This window comes from Brassica oleracea, chromosome C3, assembly GCF_000695525.1.
Source record: "Brassica oleracea var. oleracea cultivar TO1000 chromosome C3, BOL, whole genome shotgun sequence".
NCBI lineage: Eukaryota > Viridiplantae > Streptophyta > Magnoliopsida > Brassicales > Brassicaceae > Brassica > Brassica oleracea.
In genome coordinates this window covers 29,051,239-29,060,531 of record NC_027750.1, presented here as the reverse complement: position 1 = coordinate 29,060,531, position 9,293 = coordinate 29,051,239, and the positions used below count along the sequence as shown (strand labels likewise).

General features: G+C 33.7%; 1 long non-coding RNA gene across 1 annotated transcript; it reads left to right on the top strand.

Moving 5' to 3' along the window:
* Positions 1 to 475: 475 nt before the first annotated feature.
* LOC106332525 lies at positions 476 to 4,923 on the top strand. Its single transcript, XR_001268102.1, has 5 exons — positions 476 to 583; positions 992 to 1,041; positions 1,126 to 1,269; positions 1,437 to 1,518; positions 4,701 to 4,923. It is a non-coding gene; the product is annotated as an uncharacterized LOC106332525 (long non-coding RNA).
* Positions 4,924 to 9,293: the final 4,370 nt, after the last annotated feature.

Genomic DNA, 9,293 nt, shown 5'->3' with positions numbered 1-9,293 from the left:
GCATCAAAAATTGTCAGCAAAACAACATTCACCAGAAAAAATAAGCACCTTAAACTTTTGAACAACAAGATTAGTATATAAATGATAATCCACTGACTGACATCAGGTCGTAACCGATCAGGAATTTGGAACAAAAAAATTGTATGAAGTTAGCCAACGTAAGATGCCAAGTGTGACCACATCTATGCAAATGGCCTTTGGGGGCAGCAATATCTAGAGTATATCACTAGAGATGTAGTAATCATTGGATAAGATGGGGTTGATTTGCTGAATAAATTTTATGATTTCTGTAAGCTATCCCACATTTATGTAAATGGCTTACTGGGTGCAGCAAATCTAAGACCACCTCCGTCAAGGGGCTCTTAACCCAAAAATGAAAAAAAAAATAAATGAAAAAAAAAATAAATAAATAAAAGAACCGGTGCTTACTTTGGCCTTTTTGGAGACAGTAAGAGAAGCATACGTGTCAGTCCCTCATTGCACCGCTCTCTCTCCTTTCGTCAGGGTTTCGACGAAAGCAAACAAAGTCTGAGATCGTATCGCTGCACTCAAAGGTGTCTGATAATCAAGCAAATCAATAAAGGTGTTGTCTTTGTGATTGTACTCGTTGCTGTGTTATTGTATCTCTGTATGAATTGCTCTGTTCTTGCGTCTCTTTTCTCTGATATCTTTAGAAATGTAGTTGTTTCGAGAAAAAGTCTCATAAAGGTGTTGTCTTTGTGATAGAAATCGTCACTCTGTTTTTGTATCTCTGTATGAATTACTCTGTTCTTGCGTCTTTTTTCTCTGATATCTTTAGAATTGTAGTTGTTTCGAGAAAAAATCTCATAAAGGTGTTGTCTTTGTGATTGAAATCGTTGCTCTGTTCTTGTATCTCTGTATGAATTACTCTGTTCCGTGATTTCTTGGCTCCCTGGAAACGGATTCTTGAGAAACTTCTTCTCTTACTTGTGTAGACTTGTTTACTTAAAAGGGTGTTGATTGATTACAGGGTGATCTAAGAAACAAAGGAGATATTGAGAAACTCTTCTCCAAACAGAGGTATTGTTCTTGTTAGATTCTTCTTATTCTCAAGAGAGTTGTAAAGTTAATAACTTTCCTGGATCTTATTGTGAGGGTAAACAGGTTTGATGTTGTGATCCATTTCGCGGGTCTTAAAGCTGTGGGTGAAAGGCTGAAAGCGTTGGCAACCCTGGCCGCTACTTCTACAATAACTTGGTTGGAACTATCAATCTTTACGAGACCATGGCAAAGCACAACTGCAAAATGGTCAGTTAAAATCCTACAGCCTTAATAAAATGTTAAAGATTTCATCTTTTTACATTGGAGTGTTGTTGTAATATGGTGTTTTCATCGTCTGCAACTGTGTATGGACAACCTGAGAAGATCCCATGCATGCAGGTTTTGGTTTTATAAGAATATGATTTGAAAAACAGGTGAGGGACTACATCCATGTGATGGATTTGGCTGATGGACATATCGCTGCACTGAGGAAGCTATTTGATGATCCAAAGATAGGTAATGATCTCAGGAGATTTCATTCTTTGATTGGATACTTTCTCAGACATGTTTGTTGTGATTATCACAAGTGGATTTCTCAAGGAGATTTCACTCTTTTATTTTAAATCATTATACTTAAAAATATATATATATATTAAGAATCCCTACGAAGTTTTCCCATTAGAGGAGAAAAAAATTATTTGCACTAACAAAATTTTTAACTTTTCAAATCACCTTATTAACTACTAATTTAATCATAAGAATCCATTAGAGGTACCTTATTAACTACTAATTTAATCATAAGAATCCATTAGAGGTTCTAATGGATATACTTGTTCTAAACGATCCACGGAGTATGTCACAAATATAATATAATGCCCAAAATAATATAATTATATGATAGAGAGATACAACAACTTGGTCTAAATCAGACTATTGGTGGTTCATAAGAACTAGCTTTGCAACTATTTATCATTGTCATATTAGGGGTCACCAGAAACGGGATACTAATTGATAACCACAACTAGCCCTGGGACAGATCCGGATATCTAGGAAATTTAGGGTATCCGGATCCGTCGGATCCGTGGATTTAATATATGGATCCGGATTCGTGGTTTCCGGATATCCGGGTTTCGGATATCCATCTCAATATTCTATTATCCGCGGATATCCGGATCCGTCAAAATAATTAAAAATAATTTTTTTAATAAAAAATACTATTTTTTTAATATAATACATAAATTAAATATTTAGAAATATATTTATATATGTTTATAATACTGTAAAAACTAAAATATAATATTATAAGATTAATTCATGTATAAATATTAATATATCAAATATAAATATTAATAAAATTTAAAAATTTAATGTATTTTAAAAATACGGATACGGATCCGGATATCCAGACCTAAAAATTAAGATATCTGGATCCGGATTCGGTTTGCACGGATCCAAGATTTTACTATCCGGATTCGGATCCGGACACCCCGAATATCCTATTTTCGGTGCGGATCCGGAGCAGATCTCAGATCGAATCTGGATCTCGGATAATAAGTCTCATGCCTAACCACAACTAGTAATTTGATTAAAAACATATAAAGCCACTCATGGACATAAACAGTTCTTGGTAGTGGTTACATACTTGCATCTCAAGGTAAACAACCATGCCATAAAAAAGTTGGAAAGTATCCTACTATTGGATTGCATATTTTCTACCGAAGCTAAAGCAACACATACTCTCTTTAGAAACATTTACAGTGCAGGTCACTTTTCAAGTTTATTATTACATTGTGAGTCACTTTGTTCTCTTGGGACACTTATTCTAACCAAGTCCACTTGCATTCATTAACTTGGTTTGTTTCTAGTTGATTTTAGATCCAATGGTTCAGATTCAACATATTTTACCTCTTAGAGCATCTCCAACCTTACTCTAAAACCCACTCCAAACTCCATTTTGCAGTAAAATCATCTTCAACTCCACTCCAAAACCCACTCCAAAATAGAGTAATAGACATGATTACTCCAAATATGGAGTAGACCAACTCATTACTTCAAAATGGAGTTGAACTTTTTTATTTATAAAATGGTCCTCCACATTTAAATATTTTTATTTTCAGTAAAATTGTTATAAATAAGTATATTAATATTATTTTACTATATATATTATAAAATTTATTGTTAATATTTCTTAATTATATATATAGCCATCTAATGACTATTTTATGCAACAAAATATATATAATATAAAACATAACAGATCATACATTTATAAAATAAAAGATAAGCACCATACAAAAGAAATAACATAAAATAAATCTTACAACAAAGATAATTGCTTAATAATCCGGTAAATCACCTCCGGATCTCTTAAAGTTATTAAAATATTGTCCAAACGATGTAGATGGAGGAGGAGCTTGCTGAGCTTGTTGTTGAAGACTTCGATTTTGTAAAATTTGTTCTTGTTGAGCTGGAATATATGCTCGGATATTTGGATCTTGTATGGAATTCAAATCCAAAAATAACATTTTGTTTTCCTCCTTCACTTCTTTCAATGCACAATTTTTTTTTTGAATCTCAAAATGATGTTCTCTTTGTGCATTTGTCTGGTTTAGTTGCTCTAAAAGTTGTTTATTTCTTTCTAAACTGCTGATAACCGCCGATGTTTGATCATCAAGTTTTCTTTTTAGTTTGGATTTTTTTCATTCCCCTTGTCGAGTATTTATATAATAAAAAATTAATTGTGGTTAATATTGTATTTAATATAATTATTACAATCTGAAAATGGACTGTTTTGAAAATAGTATAAATGAAAAGTGATATTACTAATTTTTAAATAAATATAAAATATAAAATATTAGGAATATTCTATTTTGGAGTGAAAAATGGAGTAATGCATTGGAGTAAAACTTAACTCTATTTTGGAGTTACTCCATTTTGAAGCAGAAAATAGAGTACATTGGAGATGCTCTTAAAAATAACTTTTTTTTAAATTCAAATATTCATTAGATCTTCTTCCGCCGTGAAAACCTTCCATCCTCTTGGACCAAAAATCCTTCTTCTACCTCTCTCCTCTCTCATATCTCACATTCTAAATATCAGATTGAAAAAAAATTAATTGGTGGATGCGATAACTTAATTGCATAGAAGAATTTTGATCTCGCATAAATCCATAATCGGAAGTGATGTCGCTGCTAACTGGGGAATCTCGTCATCTCCGATGAACCATTCCCAATGCGTTTCTAACGGATGCAAAGAGAGTAATCTCGTCCATGCCGCGAATACCACAATCACTGTTGGATAGCTTCACCGTCTTGGGTCGGTTCACTCCCAATTCATCCCATGTGCGAGTTGAAACAGCAATTCACGACTCTCATGGTGATGAGACCAATAAATTATTATTGCTATAATAACTGCAGGCTCATTTTCTGTGTTAGGATACAGTGTTGAGATTCACTTGAATATTATCTCGTTGTGTTCTCCACCATAGAGTAATAAAGGTTCATATTTGCTTTTGCTAAAGGTAGTTACATGATTACATCTGTTGTTATTTAGCTGATGAGTTGCTAAAGGTTCGTATTTGGTTTTGTTTTTCTAGAATTGTTAATATTTTCTCACTTGGTAACTGCTTGATGATTGAAGGTCTTATTCATTTGTCTGCATAGACCAAATTCGAAACACTGTCTATCTATGGTTTGCAGTGTACAAGTGGATGAGTTTGGGTTGATACGTTTGAAGCCATGGATGCAAACTTCACTGTGGTTTGCAGTGTACAAGTGGACATCGATTACATGTTGTACACGTGGATATAGTCATCATCGATTACATGTTGTACACGTGGATATAGTCATCTAATTGTACATGTGGATAGTACAATATGTGTACACCATATACCACAATATGTGTACACTTTGAAAACTTTTATATATTCATGTGTTCTAAAATTTTAAACCACGATCAATCTAGAGTATATATATTTTACATATATGTACATGAGATCTTCGGCCAATTTGCAACATAGCTACAATGTTCCAAAGAGTATAAGAGCATAATATGCACATTCCTTGAAATAAATATACCACAAAAACACACTTTTTTACTGATAATATAATTTGTTTTTTGGAATGACTCGTTTGTTTTTTGATGCTGCAAAAGCTCGTATGTATTGTGGATGCCATTAGGGAATGTGATTTGATATTGTCTAAGCTTCCATGTGATTCTTCCTGTTTTATGCTTTTTTCTCTCGTTTTTTCAGTCTCCATGTACAACCTTAGACAATATCCATATGTACACCATTGTTTATGTACACATATCTCATTCTTCTTAAAAACTAAAAATTAACATTCTAAAATAGTCACCCTGGTGAGAAGACTCCCTGCAAGTTGATTCATTGAATTGCAAAATTGATCAAGAAATAGTCACTCTTAATCTGTTAAGCACATAAATCCCGAAGCTTTTCTCAATTTTATAGTGATCACCTTTGTTCTGTATAAAGCTTGAAGCTTTTTTGTGTGTATGGATGTGGTTTAGTGAGTTTGTGGTTGTCTTATTTTTTTGTAGGTTCACATATGTTGGAAAGTTATCTAAAGTACGAGGCTTTGGTGATATATATAATCAAAAGAAACTTTTTTCTGAACATGGACACTATGTTCTGATCATGGGCACTCTTCCATGTTTTCATATTTCACAAAAGAAGTTGCTTGGGTTTGCTTTGTCGGTCATGTCACTTTCGTCAAAATAAATGTATAAGGATAAACGGTGTGAGAGGATGAATTATCGTTTGGTTATGGTTATTCTTGCTGCGGAGGCGGTGGCGGAAAAAACCCAAAAAAATTGAATGACATTATCGGAAGAAATGGAAGGTTGTGTTACAGATAGTGGTTGTGAAAAGAAAAAAAACATTGAGAGAGATAAAAAAAAATATCTAATCAATTAAATAAAATAATCATTTAGTTCAGAAGTTTCAAATTTCTTAACCAACCCAACTAAAAAGAAAATGCCTAATTACCTTAATACTCATCCTTAGATTTTGCTTTTGGGAGGGCAAACAAGTCTTCAACCATTGAAAACTACCTCAATAATATATTGTGTTCTGCAGTGTAATAAAAAGACGCGATGTATCTATTTCTGTTAATAACTCCTCTCTTTAATGGAGAGAAAAGTTTATATTTATTGCAACTTCGATTTGCGTTAACCAGGTGTAAGGAATTGTCTCTACCCTTCGTAATTATGGGTTAATGAGTAATTTCTTATAGGAATATATTACCCCGAGTTTCAAGAATTATCCCCTTTTTACAAATTGTTTTATAAAAAGTTCTTTTTCTGTTACATTATTGTATCGTACAGTGAAGAAGATGCATATGGTTTACCGTTTACGAATGTGGCAGATATTGGAATGTGATATTCAAGTTTTAATGCATACTTGAATTATAAGAGTCATCTAAAAAGAAAAGCAAGCTTCAAGTAAAGAGAACTTCGAATTCGTTTGTTAAAGGTTTTTCATTCACTAATGTCCAGTTCATCCATGCAATGGTCTACGTATAGGTGGTTCACTAGAAACGAATTAAGATTGTGTTTTTAATAGAGGAAAACAGATTACTCGGAATAAATTAACACGAGACAATATAATAGTCAAATCAATACATCCATGAGGACCATGACAAATGATATAATGGGTCACCAACCAAACTTAACCACTTGGTTACAACTTGTTTTTGGCTTCAAGCACTTCATTTTGTTTGGTCTTGATTTTGTTAATCGCTTGCCACGCTTTGATATTTTTACACTCGCTATAGTTAATGATGTAATATTTTTTTAAACGATATTTAGAAGATGGTTAAAGGTTAAGTGCATGTTTTCATATCAGGTAATAAACCGTAATTATTAGATTGAAAGAATTTTTTTACACAAGGTCTGAAACTTAATGGACATTTTTTTTTACTATACATGATAACATGTGTACACTTTTTTGTCCAACAACATAAAATGTGCAATATGGAGGGTTGAAATCCTGGTGGTAATAAAACTACATGTTACATTACGTACATCATATCAACTCGGTTGCATCAAAAACGTTGCATCAAGTTATTATGGATGTTACATCTGATCGTGGGCTTAGGCCCATGCGTCGTCCGTATAGTCTAGGGTTTTAGATGCGATATGCTACTATATATATCTTGTATTCGAATTAACCTTAAACTTGGACTTTGTAAGCTCAATATCGCCTCCAATAATAAGATTTCTCTTTGCTCGTGGACGTACCCCTAGGGGTGAACCACGTTAAATATCTATGTCTTAATTTCATCACTTTTATTCATCTGTTTTCGCTTCTATTCGTTCTCACGTCTGTTACAGCAATATCAAATAATATTAATTAACACAAGATATTAGGCTACATTTCACGGTTTAAAATAAATACATTATACATTTCACTGTCTTAATTTTTTTGACCGATCTTGTGATTTTTTTTCTGTTGGAGTAATCTTAAGGTTTCACTACAAGAAAACAGCGGTATTCTGACGGACATTCCGACGGAAAATGAAATCCTCTGAATATCCCTAATTATTAAAACTATTTTTTGTGATTTTGCGTTTGGAGAGTAAAACTATTAAATATGCTATTTAAATATGCTATTTACAGAGTAAAACTATTAAAACTATTGACGGATCATCCATAATTATTAAAACTATTTTTTTATAATTATTAAACTATTTATATTTTTGTGATTAAAAACTATTTTTTAAATATGTTTTTTTATTTATTAAAATTATTAGAACTAATTTTTAAATATTTTTTTTTAATTTACAGGTCTAATGATGATCAGACCCGGCTTCGACAGCGTCGTGGTCGTGGTGGCACGGGGAGCCAGTCTCGTGATTCCAGCCAGATTTAGGATTCCGCTTCGCCCCACAGCTCCTACCATACATCTCCCTCTCCATTTCCCGCTCCTGCTCCTCTCGCTCCCGCTCCTCTCGCTCCCGCTGCTGCACCCGCTCCTGCTCCTCCGGGTCCTCCGGGAGTGATGAGTGTTGCGGAGTTGGTTCGACAGCCCGGTCATGACCATCTTCCCTATCTCACTCCGTATCCACATGGACGGGGTCAAACATAGTAATTAAACATATATTTTTTTCATTAAAATTTGATTCATTATTAATAATTTGTTCTTTTTGTTCTTTTTATTAGGTTCAACCGATTCGGGAACGAGATCAACGCATGGATCAACCGTATGATGTACTCGACCCTCGACAGGGGAGATCCGACTTTCACTCACTTCCCTACCGACAAGCAGCATCTGTGGTTTCGTCAGTTTGCGGTAACTATTCTCTTTTTTTACTTATATTTTTAATTTTTAATATAAATTTTCTACTAATTTTGTTTTTTTTTTCACCAAGAGTTCAACTGGAATTCCGATGATACGCTATTTATCTATCACCACTTCGTCCGTAAAGTTATGGACAACTATGGGAAGCAAATGCACGAGTGGAAGAAGAAGTGGGAAATCAACAAAGTTGTTTTTAATTTTATTAAACAATTTTTTAAATTTATTAAACGATTTTTAATTTATTTAACTATTTTCTTTTTTTTTTATTAAAAGATCCCAAAGTCGATAAACAACACGGTCTGGACGGAGTTGTGTGCGCATTGGGATAAGGAAGAGACGAAAGAAACTTCTTCCACCAACTCCACCAACCGCAGCCAAACTCAGGTGCAAGACGAAGTGTCTCAGCTTCAAACCGAGGATGACGATTCGACGGCTTAGATCAACTTGTCCCGGTTTCGAATCAACGAAATCGTTGAATCGGTAAGCTCTTTTTTTCAAAGTTCAATTCATTTATTTCTTGATTTTTATTTTATCATCTTTTTATATTATTTAAATTTGGCTATCTTCTATTTCAGTCGTTTCCAAAGAAGAAGTGACGTTTGGTCGGTTTGGGTCGTCCCCCCCGGTCGGTTCCTCCTTCTTCTGCACCACCGCCCTTTGTTGATCCAGAAGTAATTACGGCTCAGTTGAAGGACAAGGATGATCACATATCTTTGTTGGAGACCCAGATGGCGGCTCAACAGGCGGGCTATGAGGCACAAAAGAGGCTGAACCAGCAAATGATGGAGATGATGCAGAGGATGTACCCGAACGAGGTGTTCCCGAACGTACAAGACCCATAGGTTTTTCTTTTTTTTTCAAAAACTCTAATGTTTTATTTTTATTTGTACAACTTTGAATATTATCTAATATGTTTTCAATTTTAATTTTAATTTTATATTTTCGAATTTAAATTTCAAAAATTTTATTTTTT